The 22,014-nt window shown below is 45.0% G+C and overlaps 1 protein-coding gene across 1 annotated transcript in view; it reads right to left on the bottom strand.

Moving 5' to 3' along the window:
- GALNT10 (polypeptide N-acetylgalactosaminyltransferase 10) overlaps positions 1 to 22,014 on the bottom strand; it is a 226,654-nt gene that overhangs the window by 165,912 nt on the left and 38,728 nt on the right. The gene's annotated exons all lie outside the window — the stretch shown is intronic.

Below are 22,014 nucleotides of genomic sequence, written 5' to 3'. Positions count from 1 at the left end.
AGTGGCCAGATAAGAGGCTTGGGCAATGGCTAAACCTCTCCGGGCCTCAGTTCCTATACAGCTAAAATGGGAGTAACAACTTCACGGTGTCAGTATCAAAACCACAGAGGTAAGAGGTGTGACAGCAAGGCATTGCCTCATCAAATACAATCACTTCTTCTGCTGGGGTGCAAGGTAAGAGGGGAGGGGATGGTGTGAGCAGCTGGGTTTGGGAAGACAAGACGCTGAAGCTCACACAGAAGTGCTAGCATCAAAAACATCAGGCTGACTATGAAACAAGGGTGGAAACCACACCATCTCATTCCACAGTGTGATGGTGTTCCAAGGCAAACATGAGGATCAGATTTAAACGAACCCTCTCTCTCTCATGGGCCTGTTTACTCCCAACATTTAAGAACACAGCTACATTGGACTAATGGAACTTCTAGGGGCTTATCTGGTTCTTGCCTGGCTTCTGTGACACAACAGGAAAACCTCACTCACTTGGTGATATGAAATAATAAGTAGATGAAAGACACAAATTAAGAAATGAAAATAGATTAAATAAAATGAGACAAAGTCAAAAGAGGTCTCAAACTAAAGGCCTAAGGTCACCTCCAATCTACAAGGGATAACACAACAGTGGTTTTAAAAAATAAAGCATATGTTGACAGCTACCAGAAATCCAGAAAGTTCTCTCAAAGATCCAAATGTCCAGCTTCTCTTGAGTAACCGGAAGACCTGACAACCCAGCACAGTAACTCTTGACAGCAGCTGAGTTGACAGCAGATGCCCCATCAGATGGGAAAAGGGACTTCCACAATCTCCCCAACCTGCCACATTCCCTTTTATAGCCAGATATCACTATACAAGGGGCCTGCAGAACCCCTTCAGGAATCTGTGTTTGATCCCCATGGGAAACAAGCTCCTCCTTTGTCAACCTCCCCACTCCAGAGGCAATGTTACAAAGGTTAATGAAAGCTTTAGTGGTGATGGATACACCACCCTGTGACTATACTAAACCCACTGAAATGTACCCTTGAACATGGTGACTATTATGATATGGTATGTTTATTTAAGTATTCCCTAATAAAGCTGTTCTTTAAAAAAGAAGAAGAAAGGCTTCCTGTAGGGTAAGGTATTGACCAGACTATGATACTGACAAGGCCTAGCCTTGGTACCCTCCCAACTTTCCTTTCCTGCCTCTGGAAAAGACGACAACCAGAATTACTGCACAAAGCAAATGGATAACAAAACCCATGAACAACAATTACAACCAGATTAGCTCACAAGGGATCCCCATGAACCCTAAAATACCAACAGACGAGTGAGAACAAGTCACCAATAAGCACTAGTCTTACATGTTACTGGTGTCTGCATAGGAGGATAAACGGAAGCCATGGGAACAGTGGCTGCTAGTCCTCGAGTGGACACCAAACAACCAACAGATGCCAGCTGGGAAAGAACAATGCACCAGTGTGAGCACAGCAGCTAAACGTGGAGGGCTTCTGCCCAATCCAATAACAGACGAGCATAAGATGCCACAGTATGTAGGTCTGATGGGGCTGGAGCAGTATGGCTCACTGAGGAGAAACTGCTGAGTCGAGTTCAAATTGAGCGGGACAGGAGCAATGGCAATAAAGGAAAGAGGAGTTTCAGATGAAACTGGGAGAGGGAAACCGAGCCAGGATATCTAAGAAAGCAAGCCACCATATTTTTTAATACTACAAACCAAGAGGAAGCTCTATAAAGTTAGAAAAGCTTTACTCAACCCCACATTCTGAAAGTTCAAGAAAATGAATTTCACCAAAAAATGAACAGCAAAGTACTGATGTCAAATATTATGCTAAATTATTATCTTAAAAAAAAAAAAAACAAAGCAGGATAGCATTCCTATGGGCAATGAAAGCATGCTTAAAAAAATGCTCAAAAAAAAAAATCAAAACTGCAACCTAGTATTAAAAAATGACTTAAAAAATATTAACAAAATGCTCCAAGATATGAAAGAACAACATACTAGAATTAGAAAGACTCAAAAAATGAGGTAACAAAACACAAAAAGAATCAGCAATAAAAGAAGAAATCATTTTGGAAATGAAGATTAAACTAGAAGAAACAATGAACAAAGAAACAAAAAACCCCACAAGAGTGAATGCCTTAAGTAGGTAAAAAGAAAAAAAATTTTAAATCCAGAAGAAATTTTTTAAAAAAACAGTCAAGAGAAAGTGACAAATAATGAAGAGAGGCAAAGAAGATCTTAACATATAGATAAGAGGAGTCTCTGAAGGAAAAAAAAAAACAAAACAAGGTAACAGAAAAAATACTAAAAGTATAACTCAAGAAAAGTTTCCTAAAACTTAAGAAAAAAGATTTGAAAGTACATATTAAAAGAGCAAACTGCATAACTAAGAATATCAATCCAGGACAACAATACGAAGGTATAATCCAGTAAATTTACTGAGAGGAAGGGAGGAAGGAAGGGAGTATACTTTCGGGTACTCAAGAAAGAAAAAGGGACGAGATACTTATATGACAAAGGAAATTAGATTATTATCAAACTTTCTAAAAGTTAACACTTTATGCCAGAAGAAACTGGAGTGACACAAAGTGCTCAAGAAAATGTGAACCAACAATTTTAAGCTTAGCAAAAGAGACTAGTGTAAAAGGCATAAACGTTATCAACATTTGAGAATTCAAGAAATATTGTTTTTGTTCCCATGAGCCCTCCCTAAGGAATCTAATAGGAAATAAGGTTCAGACAATCAATGTGACTAGAGAGGTATCAATACATAGGCTGATGGTGGTGGTGGCTTAGTTGCTAAGCCTTGTCTGACTCTTGCGATCCCATGGACTGTAGCCTTCTAGGCTCCTCTGTCCATGGGATTTTCCAGGCAACAATGCTGGATTGGTTTGCCATTTCCTTCTCTATGAACACTAAATACCAAGCTACCTAAGAACTATCACAGAACTAAGATTAAGTGTAAGTTAAGAGGGATAGGGTCGGGGAAGGCAATGGCACCCCATCCCATTACTCTTGCCTGGAAAATCCCATGGACGGAGGAGCCTGGTGGGCTGCAGTGCATGGGGTCGCTAAGAGTCAGACACGACTGAGCGACTTCACTTTCACTTTTCACTTTCATGCACTGGAGAAGGAAATGGCAACCCACTCCAGTGTTCTTGCCTGGAGAATCCCAGGGATGGGGTCACACAGAGTCGGAGACGACTAAAGCGACTTAGCAGCAGCAGCAGCAGCAGGAGGGATGGGGTAGTATAATACGGAGAGAGGACAACTATAAAAACAATGGGGAGAGAATGGGGAGAGTATATGCAAAAAAGATTTTTTAGTGTTTTGAGTAATCATATTTTAGTGGTATTAATATTATTGTTCTGATATTGTTGTGTTTATGACAAAAAGCTTAATTTTGCTATCTCTTGTGTCACTGAAAATGTGGGTTTTTAACGTGAAGAAGGAGATAACAGATGTAACAGAGAAAAAGGGAAAAACTCTGAAATCTTGAATTTAAACATATATAGGGACTTCCCTAGCAGTCCAATGGTTAAGACTCTGTGCTTCCACTGCAAGGAGCATGGGTTCTATCCCTGGTTGTGGAACTAAGATCCTGCATGCTGCACGGTGTGACTCCAAAATAAAAAAAATAAAACATAAATATATACATCATGGGGTATTTTAGCTTTAAATGTAAATAAAATATAAATGCATTTATAATCATCCAACCTTGTCCAATGAAAAGCTCAGGAGCAAGTCCAGAGTCGAAAGGCATCTCTAGTCCTCATATTATGGTCTTAAAATATCATTCCCCATGAAAGGAAACCGAAGGGTTTCTTAGAGAAATTACTAATTCTAGGTCCAAGAAAGGAGACATGCCAGATGAATCTGGAACATCTTATACAGCAGAGAGCAAAGAAGCTACTATCAAAGATTAGAAGGGTATGTCATAGACTCAGGATCCAACCTGAAGAGCCTCCCACCAAATAAATGAAGAAGAGACAACAGAATTAGAATACAGCAAGTCCCGTAGACACAATCCTTCAAGTTGCAAACTTCCAAAGATGTGTGTTTCACATGTCCAGTCACATAAGTTAGTTCAGGTGTCAGGCATACACTGCCACATGCATGCATCCTCTCCAACTGGTTGTGCTCTTGTGTGCTTTACTGTACAGTTCTGCACAGAGTACAGTAGTACAATACCTTTACTTCAAGCCCAGGATGTCCAGAAGCAAGCATAAAAGCAGTGGTGATGTAGCTGGTACTCCAGGAGTACCAGCTATTATAGGAGTACCAGCTATTATAGGAGTACCAGCTATTGAACTATACTACTACTGTACTTTTCAACATGCTATACTGTAAGATTAAAAACATTTTACTTATCGTTTGTTTTTTATGTATTATTTGTGTGACAAGTATTATAAACCTATTACAGAACAATACTATATAGGTGATCATGTTAGTTGGGTACTTAGGCTAACTTTGTTGGACTTACGAACAAGTTAGATTTAATGAATGCGCTCTTGGAACAGAACTCTTTTGTATGTAGGGGACTTACTGTAAGCAGAGAAATTGTGTGCTTCTTGATGAAGAAACATAATACCACATGTATTCTTTCCAGAGGGATCAACATCAGGCTGACTGAAGCTCTGGATAGAGCTGCTGATTCACAGAAAGTAAGGAAAACCGAGAAACATGGTAACTTTAACCACAAACGTGCAGTCAGTCAAATCCATACTGCTGGGAACCTGAACAGCCTGGGTTCTAACAGACAAATTATTAGAAAAAGAAAGAACTGAAGGGGAAAGCTGTAGATTAAGACAGACTTCAAAAACATCACATTTAATATGTACAGCTGAGTTCCTTCGTTATTCACCTGAAACTCACCACATTTTTAACTGGCTATACCCCAGTACAAAATAAAAAGTTAACAACAACAAAAAATCTTACATTTAAAAATGGGTAATACTAAACTGCTAGACTAAACTGTTGGGTATGCACACTGGTGTGATAAACCTATTTTTTAAATGAAGGGAAGTGACTGCTGTAAAAGTAAAGTTACTATTAGGGAATGAGAGGGAACGATGATTGAACTGGGCACAAGAAGGGGTTTCTGGAGGGACTGGCAATGTTCTGTTTTCTGGCAAGTGGTTGCTGCAAGGGGATTTACAGTTATAATAATTTATTACGTTTGCAGTTTCTTGTGTGTGGTTTTCTGTATCTTGTATTTTATTTTGCAATAAAGAGACTGCTTTTAAAAGACAGGGATGGGAAGGAAAATAGAAAGTCAATTTCTTTTTCTTTTTTTGGCAGCTCTGCACATCGTGTGGAATCTCAGTTTCCCAACCAGGGACTGAAGATGGGCCACAGCAGTGAAAGCACGGAATCCTAACCACTAGACCAAGGTTGGAAATCCCAAGGTTCCATTTCTATACCTATCCCTTGACATGATTTGTGCTGAGAGACAGGAATCACTGACTAGGTGTATTCCAGACACTGGACACAGTCTAAGCAAAGACAAGGAGGTAGAAGTGAGATGTATGGCAAATTCTGGCAACAGCACATGGTCATCCTGTTTGGCTGCCCAATGGCTCTACAAAGAGAACAGCAGGAAACAAAACTAGGAAATATAAGTTAAGGGCATACTGCGTAAGTTTCGTTATGCCAGGATAAGATGTCTGTGCTTAATTAAATGTTTCTGAACCTTGTTTCTCACTCCAACCCCCTCCTCCTTCCTAACAGAACTCTGATTTTTCTGTCCAGTTATCCATCCAGCAGTTTTTCACATCTACAGGTGCTGCTGGAGCTACAGCAGCCATCTTGAGACAACGAGGAATTTTAACTTCTGGAGAACATGCTGAGTATGGCAAAGCAGAAAGATGGGCAAGAATATGATATTGCTAAGCCAGTGAGTTAATTAATCTCACAGTCGCCCTTCTGCTAGGGTTCTTATTATATGAGATAATGAAACTCCATATCATTACGCGTAGCTGAAAGCAGCCAAAATTATAAATAAGGGGAAAATAATTAATTACCAAAATTATGGTAAGGGGAAATCATAAAAAAGCTCACTTCAAGATGTACCTTTAAACAGTCCCCATGCTCTTAGTGGTCCAGAAGAATCATGACCCTGAGTCTTGGTTGGTTGCCCTGAACCATCAATCTCCTAGAAACACGCAGAAGGTTCCAGCAGCCAGCTTAAGTTTACCACTTAATCACACAAGTCTAGCTGGTGTCAAGCTCTTAAAGGAGCTGATCCCAGAGAATGAGGAGAAAAATGAAAAGGAAATAAAACTGAACAGTTGCCTGCAGAGAACACCAGCTGCGCGTGATTGATTTCCATGTAATCTCCATTTGTCTCCCTGGAATTTCTTCATCAGATTCCTGGCACAGGGTCACAGAGACGGGTGATGCTGCTCATGCCTGGTGCGGTCAGGAAAAAAAAAAAAAAATTCCCTTATATACCCTTGAAGTCCAAGGGGGCCAAAATGAGTATTCTGGGGGAAAACAAGAGATTTTCTTTTCCTCGCCCTGGTGGCAAAGCTCAGGCCACAGTTCACTGTCAACCAAGGTGGAAGGTCAGCTTGTTGGCTACCCTATTAAGTGTGAAGAGCCAACTCACTGAAAAAGACCCTGATGCTGGCAAAGACTGAAGGCAGGAGGAGAAGAGGGCAACAGAGGATGAGGTGGTTGGATGGCATCATCAACTCAATGGACATGAGTTTGAGCAAAGTCTGGGAGATAGTGAAGGACAGAGAATCCTGTCATGCTACAGTCCACGGGATTGCAAAGAGCTGGACCTGACTTAGCAACTGAACAACAACAACCACTGTATTAGAAGCTTGTTCTCTCAAGCTGATGAGCCCCTAGGATCTGGGAAGTTTATGTCCATCCTGAGTGTTTTCCATCTACCAGCTGCTCAGGGCAGATGTCTTAGCTCTGATGATAGCTGCTACGTAGGGTTCTTCCACTGACCCATCCATTCCCCCAAACCACACAAGGAAACAAGTTATTTGAAGGATCTCGACTTGGGGTCACTGGTAGTGGGGAAGGGTTAAAAGAGAGTAGAAGAGGATGGAAAGGCAGGGTGTACTGTACCCTGTTGTCATTTCAAAGTGCCATCCCTTTCACTGGTTTGATGCTCTGTGCTGTGGACTGAATGTTCTTGGGTATAAGCATGGGAGAGTCCATTTGCCTAGTTTGTCCCTGCTCACGGATATGGAGCTGTAAACTCAAGAGACAGAGACAGCACCTAGGATAGTGGTATTAAAGTGCAGTCCCCACTCCGGCAGCACCAGCAGCTCCTAGAAAGCGATTAGGAATGCAAATTCTCAGGCCCTACCAGCTGTCTGATTGAATCACAACTCTAGGAGTGGGCCCCAGAAATCTGTGTTTGAAAAAGCCCTACTTTCATACACAGGAGGACCAGACCAACAACCTCATTATGCAGGGGGCAGTGCAGGCCCAAGGACATGAAGTGACTTACTTAGGGTCCCGTGGATGGAAAGCAGCAGAGACTAAACTAGTCTGACTTGCAGTCCAGAGCCTTTCCCACAGCACTGGAAAGAAAGCAAAGCTGTAACGCCCAAAGCCACTGTGAACTATTTCAAAACCATGCTTAGCCAATCCCAGTGTCTGCATACCTCTCGACACCTCATCTGGAGCCCTGAGCCTGAAACCCTTCCATTTCTAACACAGGACAATAAGACCAGGGCACCCTCTCCCCTTCCAGCTCCTCTCTACGGCAGGCAGTAGAGGACAGTGTCCACATTCACCCAGGAACGGAAGTCTGAAACCCCAACTGTGGTCCAGAATAATGAAAGCAGGTGCTGAAAACAGACTGCCTGGGTGTAAACCTCAGCCAGAGACTGTCCTCTATGTCACTGCAGCCAAGCCTTCACCTTTCTGAGCCCGCTCCCCAGCTGCGAAGGGAGGATAGTGTTTTTACAGGGACAACGCCTGTGGTGAGGCTGAGATGAGATGACCCACGTTGGGTGCTGAGCACTGTGCCTGGCACACAGCTAGGCCCTCCATGCACACAACGGTCACTGCTCTTCTCCACATCATTTTGTCCCTCTAATGACTGAGTCGTGCTGACTCCACCTCTTTGATGCCCCCACATCTGGCCTCTGCTCTGTCCTTGCATGTCCAGCCCTACTGCTGCAGTGTGCTCTGGTCCTCATCTCATGCCCTGGCACCACCACACGAGCCTTCGGATGGGTCTCCCTCCAGTCCCGCTTCCAGTCTGCTCTCTACCCTTATGGTCCATTGAGCTCTCTAGCTTGCAAAGATGAGCCACTCTCTCTGTCTCATGAGCTTCCCAAGACCCTACTATCTGTGGGGTTGAGTTCCAGCTCCTGGGCATCAGCACCCCTTCTTTATCTTACACTGGGGTTCCCCCCAAGTTGACCACATGCTCTACACCTAACCACTTTGGGGACACAAAAACTGTGGCCTTTTCATACCACTATGCCCTCCTCTCTGAGCCAGTGATGCCCGGCCTCCACCTGCCTGGCAAATCCACACTCGGCTTTCCACACGGAGCCCAGAGCCTCAGACTCCTTGAAGTCGCAGTCCCAGCAGAAGCGACTGCCACTGCTTCGTGCCTGCTCTGGCTGCGGCACCCGCTTCTCTCATAGCACCCCTTCCACTTTACTGGATGTGTTTCCACATCTGCCGTCCTTGCTGTCTCCCGGACTGTCACTCTTTCCCAGGCAACCTCCCTGGCATTAGTCTCTCAGTTCACTTATTAAATGGATAAGTGCTGGACTCCCCCAGTCTCACCAGTCCCAGCACTGCCCTCTGGGCTCACAGAACAAACCTGCTCTGGTGGTCCCCAGGAAAGCCTCTAAGGGGCTGGAATCCCATCTCTTGACGAAGCAGGCTGGAATGACTCTCAACACAAATGTGGCTATGACCACGCAATGCACAAAGCAGGCCGTATGCAGGGTATCTAACTATGAGAGCCAGCCATCACCAGGCAGCCATTCAGTTCCTAGGATGCGCAAAGCCCCCATTTAGCAGAAAATGAGCCTTCTCACCCCCCTCCAGTGTGGAATGTGGCAACAGAAACTAAGAGCTTGCCAGCATGGTCCTGCCCTGAGCTGGAGATGTGGCTTCTGGTTCCTGGCACAGCCACTCACTTGCTGGGCAACCACCTTCTCTGCTTGGGCCGCTGATGCTCGTCTATAAAACGAGGGCTGTGGACTAGAAGCTCCCTAAGCACCCTTTAGAGCTCAGAGCTTGAGCACTTCAGAAATTTAAATGCCACTAATTAGAAAAGCTGAGACGACTCCTGCTTTCCCCCTCACTCCCTCCTGAGCACTCTGCAGTTCACACAGGGGACAGATGGGAGATACTGTGTTTGCTGAACAAATGATTTGACTCCTCCTGTTTTCATCCAGGTGCTCTTTAACTTAGGACTATGTGCCAGGAGGACCCAAGTGCTCCTGGAGTTGGCCATGCTTTTCCCACCTAAACAACTCTCCCTTGCTTTGAGATTTAACCAAAGTAGGCAATGTTACTTATGGTTAAATAATTCACCAGACCCAGAATCAGAGAGCCTGGACTAGACTCCTGGTTCTAGCGTTTCGGAGCTGTGTGACCTTGAGCAAAATGCTTAACCACTCTGTGTCTCAGTTTCCTCATCTGTAAAACAGGGGCGGATAATAGTCCTACCTTATGGGGTCATCATGAGGATTAAAACAGTTAATACAGTTAATTCATTAAATAGCATCTGCCATAGAGTGAGCACTTGACAAACTGATTAAGTTATGCTTTCTCAAATGTCCTTCAGAAAAGGAGTGTTGCTGTCTAAATGCATCTCAAGAGTGGTGCTAACCCATTCAAGAGAGCTCCAACCTCATGGCCTAATCACCTACCAAAGGCCCCTCCTCCAAATACCATCACATTGGTTCTCTTTCTGTGTGAGGATACAATGAGGTGTCGACAGTCTGCAATGTGGAAGAGGCTCCTTTTATCAGGACCCGATCATGCTAGTACCCTGATCTCAAGACTGGACTCCTAAACTGTGAGAAAAGATTTCTTTCTTGTTTTGGCAGCTCTGGGTCTTTGTTGCGGCACATGGGCTTTCTCTAGTTGTGGCTCGCTGGCTTCTTTGCCCCACAGCATGTGGGATCTTACATCCCCTGACCAGGGATCGAACCTGCACTCCCTGTAATGCAAGGTGGATTCTTAACCACTGGACCAGGGAAATCCTGAGAAAAACTTTCTGTTGTTTATAAGCCACCCAGTCTTTGGTACTTTGTTATGGCATCCTGAACTAAGACACGTAACAATAACGAAATGTGAATGGACAGATACTAAAATATAACTGTGGTGATCTGGGGATGGCCATAATCACTGGGGATTATCTTTTGTGCTTGAGCTCATCTGTGTTTTGCAGCATTCAAAATACAGGTCAGCATCCCCTCTCTCCCCCCAGATGTCTCTTTCTACCATCCAAGAACTCTGGGCTGGCTAAGCCTGCAGCCCTGCTCCCCAGCTCAGGCCCAGCATTCCAAGGAATTGCCAAACTTCAAGCCCCAACTCCTCAGGAATGGGCTGGGGTGGGGCCTCTCCACAGGAGCCTCATCTAACATTCTTTTCATGGGCATTTCCAGAAAGAACCGCAGTCATAAGTGGGAATGACATGTGTCTGAAATAGACCATCCGTCAGACAGAACTCTGTGGGGCTCAGATTCTTGGCAAAGAGCCCCCTGAAGTAACATCTCCAGCCACTTCCTGAGCAGTTAAGCTCTACTTTGCCCTGAAAGCTGTGTTAAATGCCTTCTGAGCATTATCTTATTTGATCTCCACAATCTCGCAAAGCAGGTATTCTTCCCCCAAATTATGAATGAGGCAGTGGAGGCTCCGCTATATCTGGCTTCGGTCATGCAGCTAGGAAATAGCCAAAGGGACCCAACTCCAAGTCTAACTCTACTGCACACAGTGAAACAATGTCTTCATGCTGGTTTCATACACCTTGGTACACCTGGCCTTGAATTTCCCTTTCCTCACCCACGAAGCTGGACTCAACACTTGAGATTACTACATAAATACTGACAGCTACCCCTGCAGGACTTTTCACAACTTCCCAGACTCTGTCCTTGAGCCACAAAATAGGATTGTTTTCAGTCAATTGGTGAATATTTATTCTATGTGCTGGGGAGGCTCACATTCAACCCCAAACAATAGGGACACATCCTGTTCATAATTATGTTCTTTACTGACCTGGTCCAGTACCTGATATAGGTAAGTATAAGCTTGCACACGCACACACACAGTACTAAAGGGGAAGCAGTCAGGATAACTTAAAAAGGAGCTCTGGATTCAGCTAGATCTGGGTTTGGACAAAAGTTTTTCCACGTCCCAAGTATCTGTCTTTTAAGCAATTCAATCTTCTCTGAGCTTCCATTTTCTTATCTGTTTTATGGGGATTCCCACAAACTCACTCCTAGGGAGGATGTGAGGAATGAACAAGAGTCAAGGATGTCCGTCTCTGAGCAGGTCTGGCATGTAGTAACTGCCTAATAAAGCACAGACAGCTGTTACCACGGGGCCAGAAACAAGGGCCCAATTAATGAGACACCTGGGACCACAGGTGTCCTGTGTCCCCACACCCCACGCCCTGCCCCCGTAGAACATGTGTGCACTGAGAGCAAAGAGGGAACGTTTATACTTGCGATCCCAGCAGGGGCCAATAAGTGGTGTTCCACAGGTGGCTGGTGATGACAGAGATGTATCCTGCCCAGGATGGTGATTCTGAGCTGGGCAAGCAGAAGGGTCCTGAGCCAGTGTCATTTCTGTAGTGGGGATGAAGTCAGCCTCTAACCCGCAAAGAGTTCTAAAGAGGCAGAAACGAAACCCCCTTGGAAAGCCCTCTCCACCTGACACCATGAGAAGAGAAGGGAGGACATGGTGATGGGGGTAGAGGGATGAAAAGTGGGCAGAGAGGGAGGCTCGGAAGGCCCTGAAGGAGGGCCAAAGGCAGGCCTGAAGAGGGAGGGCTTTGAAGCCATATAGTCTAGGGTCTAGTCCCACTTCTGACTTCACCAGCCTTGAGTCTCATCTCATTAGGCTGCTGCTGCTGCTAAGTCGCTTCAGTCGTGTCCGACTCTGTGCGACCCCAGAGACGGCAGCCCACCAGGCTCCCCCGTCCCTGGGATTCTCCAGGCAAGAACACTGGAGTGGGTTGCCATTTCTTTCTTCAATGCATGAAAGTCAAAAGTGAAAGTGAAGTCGCTCAGTCATGTCCGACTCTTAGCGACCCCTTGGACTGTAGCCTACTATGCTCCTCCATCCATGGGATTTTCCAGGCAGGAGTACTGGAGTGGGGTGCCATTGCCTTCTCCGCTCACTAGGCTAAGTTACCTCATCTCTACAGGTAGGAAAACCACAAAGTTGCCCCCAGGAGGCTGTTGTGAATTGAATATAAGGTGTGCTGAGCTCCTGGTACATAGTAAGAGCTCAATAAATGGTAGGTATACTATGGAGAAGTCACTTTTTTTTTAAGGGCAAAGCTTTCTCAGACAATTACAGAGCCAAACAGGAATTGAGCTTAGTGCAACTAAAATAGAAATAGGAGAGCTGAAACCGTATCCTGAGGATGGCTGTTTATGAGGCCAATTTCAGTCTAATGAATCCCCCACGGCAGCCTCTGCACAGCTCCGAGTCCAGAGCACAGGGACGTGCCCTCCCCCAAGTTCTGGGAAGCGCGGCAGCCTCGTGCAGTGCCCCATCAGTGTTTAATAATCACAGCAATAATCCTAATAATGACTGGGATAGAGGGTGGGGGAGGGGAGAAATGCAGGTGGGGAGGAATAACACTTAAGCTATTTTGCTTCCTCAAGACAAACTTCTGCCTGAAATAGATTAATTCAATCTGCATATTAATGTGGGTTACTAATTAATGACTAAAAAATGCTTTCAAGAGCGTAAGTGTGATGCAGATGCTTAAAAAAATAACATCCAGGAGTCACAGGATAAGTCTGGAAAGGAAATAGCTGGCCTCTTTTTTTTTTTTTAACTTAAATGTTAAAATCTTAAATGATTTTACGGTTGAAGGAGATGGAGGACAATTTGGAAAATTCACTTAAAGTGCAGAAACATAAAACAGGAAAGCCTGGTGTGCGGGGACTTCCTCTGTGTTCCTGTGGAAGCTTGTCACTGCACTTACCACACAAGTGTGTGTGACTTCAAGTCTACCTTCCGCTTTGCCTTCTAGACTCTAAATTCCCTGAGGGTAGAGGCCCAGTCCTCCATCCTTCCCTATCTCTGGTTCCTAACACTGCACCAGGCACCTAAGGAGAAGTCAATAGCATAATGAAACAAATGAATGATCCGAAAAGAGGAAGGCAAGGGCTACAACACAGTGACCTCCTTCCTGAGAGTGCTGCATAGAAAGGAGGAAAAAAGGAGTAACTTTACTGTGGAGAAATCTGACAGACCATCCCTCATCCAGGTGGTCAAGGTCAACATCAGCAGAGGTAAGTGGGTAGAATGTGCTCTTGACATATGTGATGAAAATGGAACTTTAGGTCTCTGTGGTTGTCCTTTCAAAACCTCATAACCCCCATCTAAATATCAGAAAAACATCAGATAAATTCCAACAGGTTCTATGAAATCCCCAACCACGACTCCTACTCGAAACTGTGAAGGTCACCAGAAACAAGGAAAGTCTGAAAAACCATCACGCCAAGAGGAGCCTAAGAAGACACAGAGATTTAATAATGTGATGTGGTCTCCTAGATGGATTTTACAGGGGGAGAAATTAGTCTAGGAGGAGACACCTGTCCAAGGTCTTGGAGATTCTCCTGGTGGATAGGCTTTCACAAGTGTGCTGACGTATCACAGAAGGATGGACGTGGTATTCTTCTTCATACACAGTAAATATCTTGATTTTTTTTTAAAATGTTTATTTATTTGGCTGCCCTGGGTCTCAGCTGTGGCATGTGGGATCTAGTTCCCTGACCAAGGATTGAACCGAGGTCTCCTGAATTGGGAGCACGAAGTCTTAGCCACTGGACCACCAGGGAAATTCCTTTGATTTTTTTTTTTTTTAATTTGCAATTAAGCGGAGGTCTCCTCCTTCCTCTGAAAACCCTCAACTTCTATTGCCCAAAAGTCCTGTAAAATCTGGCAAGCAAGTACCTCAAGGGAACCAACAGCCTAGAAGAATGGTCCTCAGAGCTCACCAAGACCAAATCTTCCCACTGAGCACAAGACACACTGAGGCCTGAAGTAGGAGACAGTGTCTTGCCTATTGCCAGTGTAGTGTGCTGGTTGGTGCCACACTTAACTCACTCTTCCTTGCTTGTAATAAATATATCAAACTCTCTCTACTACCTAGATGTGAAGAACCAGTTTAGTGCCATGGAGGAATTCCTGTCAAATCCCTAGCTCTGTCTTTGCCAATCTCAAGACTGTGAAGGGCAGCCACGTGGAAAACGGTTTGGTACTTAACTACATGTCTTTTGCCCCAGCCCCAGGTCACCGCCAAGCAGAAAGTCCGGGCCTGGCAGGCTGAGGCCTCAGAGACAAAGACAGCATCCAATCAGGGTGTGCAGGAAGGGCACAGTTCAGCAGGGCTGGCAGGCCACACTGCCATGGGCAGCCCCATTCATCAGCCACCCTGGGGGATCTCATTTTCCAGCTCCACGTAGGATACATTTTCTAAATGTGACCCTGTTTCTGTTATGAGAATCAAAGTGCTCCAACTGCAAAATCATAAATACTCAAAAGTGACAGCTAATGGCAGTGGCAGTTTGCAAGATGCCAAATGGCAGCGAGAAGTGGACGCCATAAATTAAGGCCTGACTTCTCCATTCTCAAGGTGTTTTGTGGGTTTTTAGTGATGAGATCTGCTTTCAAGTGGATTTACAGGGGCTCCCCATGAATTCAGGCAGAGCTTTAAAAAAATACTCCTAACAGATGCTAAAAAGAAAATCAGAAGACTCTACTACTTCAAGCCTAAAATCAAGTTTATTAAAAACATGCTTAATTTATAACAGCCAAAATATGGAAAGTAGCTCATCTGAAGATGGCGATGCTTAGTGTGAAAGTGCTAATGATTATAATAATAGCAATGATGACAGCTAAGATGTACTGGGTCAGGTACTGGGCTAAGCATCTTGTGTGGATTATTTCATTGAATTCTCACAATAGCTTTGTGTGGTAAGTCTTTGGTGGTCCTTATTTTACATGTGCGATAATTCAGGTTCCAAGAGGTTAAGCCATTTGCCTCAGCGCAGCAAGCTGGTGAGTGACAGACTGGAGCTGTGAACACGTGGGATCTAGCTTTAGAGTTTGGGATCCAGGTAACCCTGCCAGCCCCCCTCCCAGCTAGAGTAGACCCAGGATGGAGCACAGTGAGGGTTCCTGAATATCACTGCACTCAAGGAGGCCTGGGACCAGGTAAATGTCAGACTATGGGGCCCTGTCATCAGCACAAGAGACAGAAGGACAAACTTTTGGAGAACACAAAGGATCCCTTTTTCCATGCAACTGTGAACTTCCAGGCCTGACTCTGTAGCCGCCATGCCTTGATCAATAAAATGAGGCCATACGAATTTCTAGCTGTTAGGAAAATCTGGTGAGATCACATATGTGAAAAGCTCCTTGAAAACTTAAAGGCACTGTACAAATCGTGTTAACGAAACCGCTGAGATCAAGTGGATCCAGTCAAGGGCTGACATGCCTCCTCTCACGTCCCTTTATGGAGGCAGAGATGGGCTCAGAGAGATGAGATAACCTGCTCAGGGTCTCAGAATTGAGAGGCAGGGGCTCAGCCACGAGAGAGCATCTGGAAAGCCATTTGTTCTTCCCGTTCTCACTGCCACCCTCAGTTAAGCACACATGCACGCACACACACTCCCCAGGGCTCCTGGGGAAGCCACCCACAAAGGTCCCCCTTGAGTCGCAGTTCAAGTCAGTGTTCCCGTCTCCAGGCGGCAGTTCCGTGAAGAGTGCAGCCCAAGGACAGGTGTTACTGTGGCGTCAGATTCAGCCCATCTGTTCTGCCCTAAGCAGTGTGCACAGCTGCGGCAGTGGCCTGTGACCCGCAGGGCACTCTGCAGGCTCAGGAAGATCAAGGGGCCCCCCCATTTCACGCTCATCTGGTTTATGTGCAGCTGGTCGGGGACATGGGGATGAGAAGCAGCCCTGTGCTGGGCTGTGAGGGGATCGTGGCCCAGGGCCACCGCCAGCTGTCTAAGGACACGTCTCCAGGTTCTGTGTCCTTCCACGAATTTCATTCCTTCGGGAACTGTTCCACTTTTCCACAAAATTCTTTGCATTAGATCATTTCCCTCAGGGCCTGCTTCCTCTATTTTCTGACTTTCATAAAGCTGTAGAAAGGAAAGTTACAGAATCATAGAATCTCAGAGCTCAGAGGAGCTTAGATGCTAAAGGCTGTCTACCTCAACCTCTCACGCCCACCCCTTCCATCTGGCACTGAGGTTCCCCTCTAAAGAATTCCTGCCAAAAGGTCTTCCAGCCTCTGCTTGAATACCTCCAAGGTGGGGAACATGCTACCTTATGAGGCAGCTTGTTCAATATTCTGAATAATGCAGTGACAGTCTAAGAGCATGGACCCTGCACATTACTAATGACACTTTGCCCAAGGCAAAATGAAAACATGGAGACCTTTGTTGAAAATTAAGAGACTTTACTGGTGATCCAGTGGCTAAGACTCCGTGTTCCCAGCAGAGAGACTGGATTTAATTCCTGGTCAGGGAACTAGATCCCACATGCTGCAACTAAAGACCCCACATGCCTCAAACAGGGCCAGCTAAATGAATAAACAGATAAACAAATATTTAAATGAATATAGCAAAAAAAGAAACCACAATAATTTCAAGGTGGCAAGAGCAGAGCAATGACCCAAGTGCGAGGCCCTTCTAAACATGGGATGTTTCTAAACACAGGGCCCTGGGCAACTGCCCTGGTCGCAGCCCACGTGGCCAGATTCTGATGGCCAACTCCAAGGGTTCAGATCCCATTTACTAGCCAGGACTAGCCTCGTGTAAAATGAGGGTAACGCTATTTCATAAACTTGTTTCTGAATGACATGAAGTCACAATGTGAAGTGCTTAGGACAAAGCCAGGCACAGAGCAAACACCATCATTTTTGTGCTCAAGAAAGGTAAAGAAGTCCACGTGGCACTCTCCACATCAGTGCTTTTGATGTCTGCACACGGCACTTTTAGCCTTCCCTTTTAGCCTTCACTTGTAAGCCTTCCCTTTACCTGGAACAGGCTTTCTGGCTCTGTCACCACTGCCAGCCACTAAGGGCCTTCAACCCTGGGGGCCACACACTGTGTTCAGAGACCAGAGCCTTCACTACCCCAGGGCCACCAGCAGAGAGCCGGTCTCCCCTTGCAGGGACAGCACAGTGAAGCCATGTCCTTTCTGCTGAGTTTCCTCGGCACGGAAAAATTGCAGAGCAGCCTGACTCCAGAGCCCTTCATTTATTATTCATTTACTTCCTTGTAATACCACTGCTGCAGCACGCGAAGGACACAGCCCTGGAACGGGCTTCCCACCTGCACGCTAGCACTGATTTGCCCCAACCAAGGCACATCGCCTCTGAGTTGACTGTTTTCCAAACCCCACAAGCCCGGGACACAGAGAGCCAGGCGGGAGGCAAGACACCCTCCCTCCCACTAATAATGCTCTTTAAACATTCCATGCTTTTTCATATTTATCATTTCCTCCAAAATATCTTATTTTCATAACACTCCTCTGAGGGATGGAGCTCAGGGTTTACTGTCTTCATTTTACAGATGAGGAAATTGAGGCTTCTTGGAAAGGCTGAGTAACTTGTCCAAGGTCAGAGAGCTTCTAAGTGGCAGAGCTGATGAGAACCCGAGGGGCAACTGATTCCACAGCCTGCACTCTACCACACAGTATTTTCCCTTCTGCATTCTAAAGATATTTTTAGAAGTGATTTTTAATATCTAGAATATATCTGTAAATTAACTGTAGATCCTCTAGCCCCGTGTATGTCTTTCCAGTGTTCAAGTCAGTCAGCTCTCTGTGTCCTCAGGACCCCTATCCTTGCTGGTACTTCTGCCTGGAACTCTTCTCCTGCCTTCTTCCCAAACTTCAGGTCACTTAACCATCACTTTTTCATAGAACTTCCACTAACCCCCTCCCCTGACTCTCTCACAACAACCAGTTACTTTCCTCACACCACCCATCACTATTGTCTTATAATATGTTTGCTTGTTTGTCATCTGTTTCTTCCACTAGAATGTAAGCTTCCTGAAAGCAGGGAGTGGTTTTTGAAGCAGCACACCCCCATTCTATGGAACTATGCCTTGCACATGGCAGGCATTTAGTATTAATAATAAGTGCACTGAATAAATCAATAAATTTTATTGGCATTTGACCATTTTTACAATCCTCAGCACCTCATTTATAATAACCAAATTACATTCAATAGCCAAATAATCTTAAAACAATCAGATATAGGTAGAAGGACAGATAACAGCCTTCTTTTTTCTATTAAGGATAAAAACTGGAGGTCCAGAGAAATTAAGCAGCTTGCCTAAAGCCACACAGCAGTGAGAGATGGAGTTAGACCTTGAAGAGATCCTGGCTTTCTAACACTGTCACATTTTATAAAAATCTGCTTAAAATATTTCTCCTCTAGTTTCTTCCCATTGCCTTAAATATTCTCCCAGGTCATTGGGCTGTTTGCTGAACCCTCTGGCTCTGGCACTCCCTCCCCTGAGGGCAGAGAGCTGCCCATGCCTGCAGCATTTCTTTGAGTTGACATACTGCAAGGGAATGTGAATTAACAGGCTCTCAGGGGTGAAGCTAATCCACAACCCAAAGTATCCAGATCTTGTGCAGAAAAGCTGATAGGCACAAAAACCTGGGTTTCTAGGATTCTGGAATGCAAAGGCAAGCAGGCAAGTGTCAGAGGACTTACCAGTATCTCAGAGAGCTAAAAGGTGTACACAGGAGAGATATGCTAGCAATAAGGCTCCTACCAAAACCATGACCTAGAAAACACGTGCATGACCTTGAGATGATGGACCAAGATTCTGCCCCACCATGACCTCTTTTCTCTCCAGAGAACAGGCTTAACTCTTATTCTAATATGCCCATGGTAAAAAATAAAACCCCAAATTAATCAAAACCCTAACGTTTTAGCGAATAAGAAAAAGAAAATTATCTCTCTCCTCCTTAATACAATGGAAAAGATGAAGCTGTTCAGTCATCTAACCTGGCAATTCCTTGACTTATGATTTTGATGGACTTAAAAAGATTCCCCCACCCAATCCCAGAAAGGTGGGAAGAGACCTAGGGTTGTCAGCTTTGTGTTCTGTTCAATAAATGCATTCAAACCAACCAAAGAGATGACTAATCTATCATTTACTACAATAGGTTTCATAAAGTAAAATAAAAGACGTGTTTATGTGTGCTAAGTTGCTTCAGTCATGTCCAACTCTTTGCAACTCTATAGACTGTAACCCACCAGGCTTCTCTGTCCATGGGATTCTCCAGGCAAGAATACTGGAGTGGGTTGCCATTTCCTTCTCCAGGAGATCTTCCTGACCCAGGGATCAAGCCTGGGTCTCTTATGTCTCCTGCATTGGCAGGCGGGTTCTCTACCAGTAGTGCCACCACAACGAGCTTTTTGATAAAACTCACTGCTCTCTCCCCATTTTCTTTTTCATTTTACCTTGGACTGGTGAAAACTTTAACAACTGGAAGACACCAATGGACCAGTAACTGGGACTTACAGATCCAGCCCATTTCCCTCATGTTCAAACAAGGAGAAGGCAACCTAAGGTTCACAAAGCTGGTCAGCAGCAGGCCCTCAGGAAGAATAGTATGAGAGGATATAATAAGGGGCTGACTCCCGATGTGGTGGAGTATAGGTATTTTAATCACACTAAAACAAACTGAAACCTCAACTCTGCTGGTATAGATGATTTAGTAAAAGAGGCAAATGTAAAGCCCAGGGGGTCATTAGATGGTCTTAACACCACAGCGTACAGATCACAATACAGGAAAAATAAACCCCTTCCTCCTTTGGTTTTCTAGAGTTTACCAAAGGAAATGAAAACAAAAACTGACATCAAGGCAATTAATCCCACAGGAGAAGCATCTAACAACCACAACATAAAAATGTCTGAGACCCAGCTTCCATTTCCAGGAGTATGGTGAACTAGATACTCTGACCAAACCACTAAATGAAAACAACCAAAAAGAACAAAAAAGTAACAAAAGAGACAAAATCATATATTATTAAAATGTACTGGTAAGTCTGCAAGAATAACTGCAAATAACTGGTAATTCTCCAAGCCAGGCTTCAGCAATATGTGAACCGTGAACTTCCAGATGTTCAGGCTGGTTTTAGGAAAGGCAGAGGAACCAGATATCAAATTGCCAACATCCACTGGATCATGGAAAAAGCAAGAGAGTTCCAGAAAAACATCTATTTCTGCTTTATTGACGATGCCAAAGCCTTTGACTGTGTGGATCACAATAAACTGTGGAAAATTCTGAAAGAGATGGGAATACCAGACCACCTGACCTGCCTCTTGAGAAATCTGTATGCAGGTCAGGAAGCAACAGTTAGAACTGGACATGGAACAACAGACTGGTTCCAAATAGGAAAAGGAGTACGTCAAGGCTGTATATTGTCACCCTGCTTATTTAACTTCTATGCAGAGTACATCATGAGAAACGCTGGACTGGAAGAAACACAAGCTGGAATCAAGATTTCTGGGAGAAATATCAATAACCTCAGATATGCAGATGACACCACCCGTATGGCAGAAAATGAAGAGGAACTAAAAAGCCTCTTGGTGAAAGTGAAAGTGGAGAGTGAAAAAGTTGGCTTAAAGCTCAACATTCAGAAAACGAAGATCATGGCATCTGGTCCCATCACTTCATGGGAAATAGATGCGGAAACAGCGGAAACAGTGTCAGACTTTATTTTGGGGGGCTCCAAAATCACTGCAGATGGTGACTGTAGCCATGAAATTAAAAGACGCTTACTCCTTGGAAGAAAAGTTATGACCAACCTAGATAGCATATTCAAAAGCAGAGACATTACTTTGCCGACTAAGGTCTGTCGGAGCAATGGCACCCCACTCCAGTACTTTTGCCTGGAAAATCCCATGGGCAGACGAGCCTGGTGGGCTGCAGTCAATGGGGTCGCTAAGAGTCGGACACGACTGAGCGACTTCACTTTCACGTTTCACTTTCATGCATTGGAGAAGGAAAAGGCAGCCCACTCCAGTGTTCTTGCCTGGAGAATCGCAGGGACGAGGGAGCTGGTGGCTGCTGTCTATGGGGTCGCACAGAGTCGGACATGACTGAAGCGACTTAGCAGCAGCAACAGCAGTCAAGGCTATGGTTTTTCCTGTGGTCATATATGGATGTGAGAGTTGGACTGTGAAGAAGGCTGAGCACCGGAGAATTGATGCTTTTGAACTGTGGTGTTGGAGAAGACTCTTGAGAGTCCCTTGGACTGCAAGGAGATCCAACCAGTCCATTCTGAAGGAGATCAGCCCTGGGATTTCTTTGGAAGGAATGATGCTGAGGCTGAAACTCCAGTACTTTGGCCACCTCATGCGAAGAGTTGACTCATTGGAAAAGACTCTGATGCTGGGAGGGATTGGGGGCAGGAGGAGAAGGGGACGACAGAGGATGAGATGGCTGGATGGCATCACTGACTCAATGGATGTGAGTCTGAGTGAACTCCGGGAGTTGGTGATGGACAGGGAGGCCTGGCGTGCTGCGATGCATGGGGTCACAAAGAGTTGGACACGACTGAGCGACTGAACTGAACTGAAGTCTGCAAAAAAGTAAGAAATAATCAGAAACCAAAAATCAAATGAAAATGGGAATACAGAGGGAGGTAGAAAAGTGAAACTGGTTTTTGTTTGAGGGTATTTACTGAACCAGGTTAACACCAGTGTTGATTTGCACATCCTCTAACAACACAGGACAGAGGATAAAGTCAGAGTCCACACCAGGTGGGGAGTTGGATAGAGGTCCACTCT

This window comes from Capricornis sumatraensis, chromosome 9 (assembly GCF_032405125.1).
Source record: "Capricornis sumatraensis isolate serow.1 chromosome 9, serow.2, whole genome shotgun sequence".
Taxonomy (NCBI): Eukaryota; Metazoa; Chordata; class Mammalia; order Artiodactyla; family Bovidae; genus Capricornis; species Capricornis sumatraensis.
This window is presented reverse-complemented; position numbering and strand designations above follow the sequence as displayed.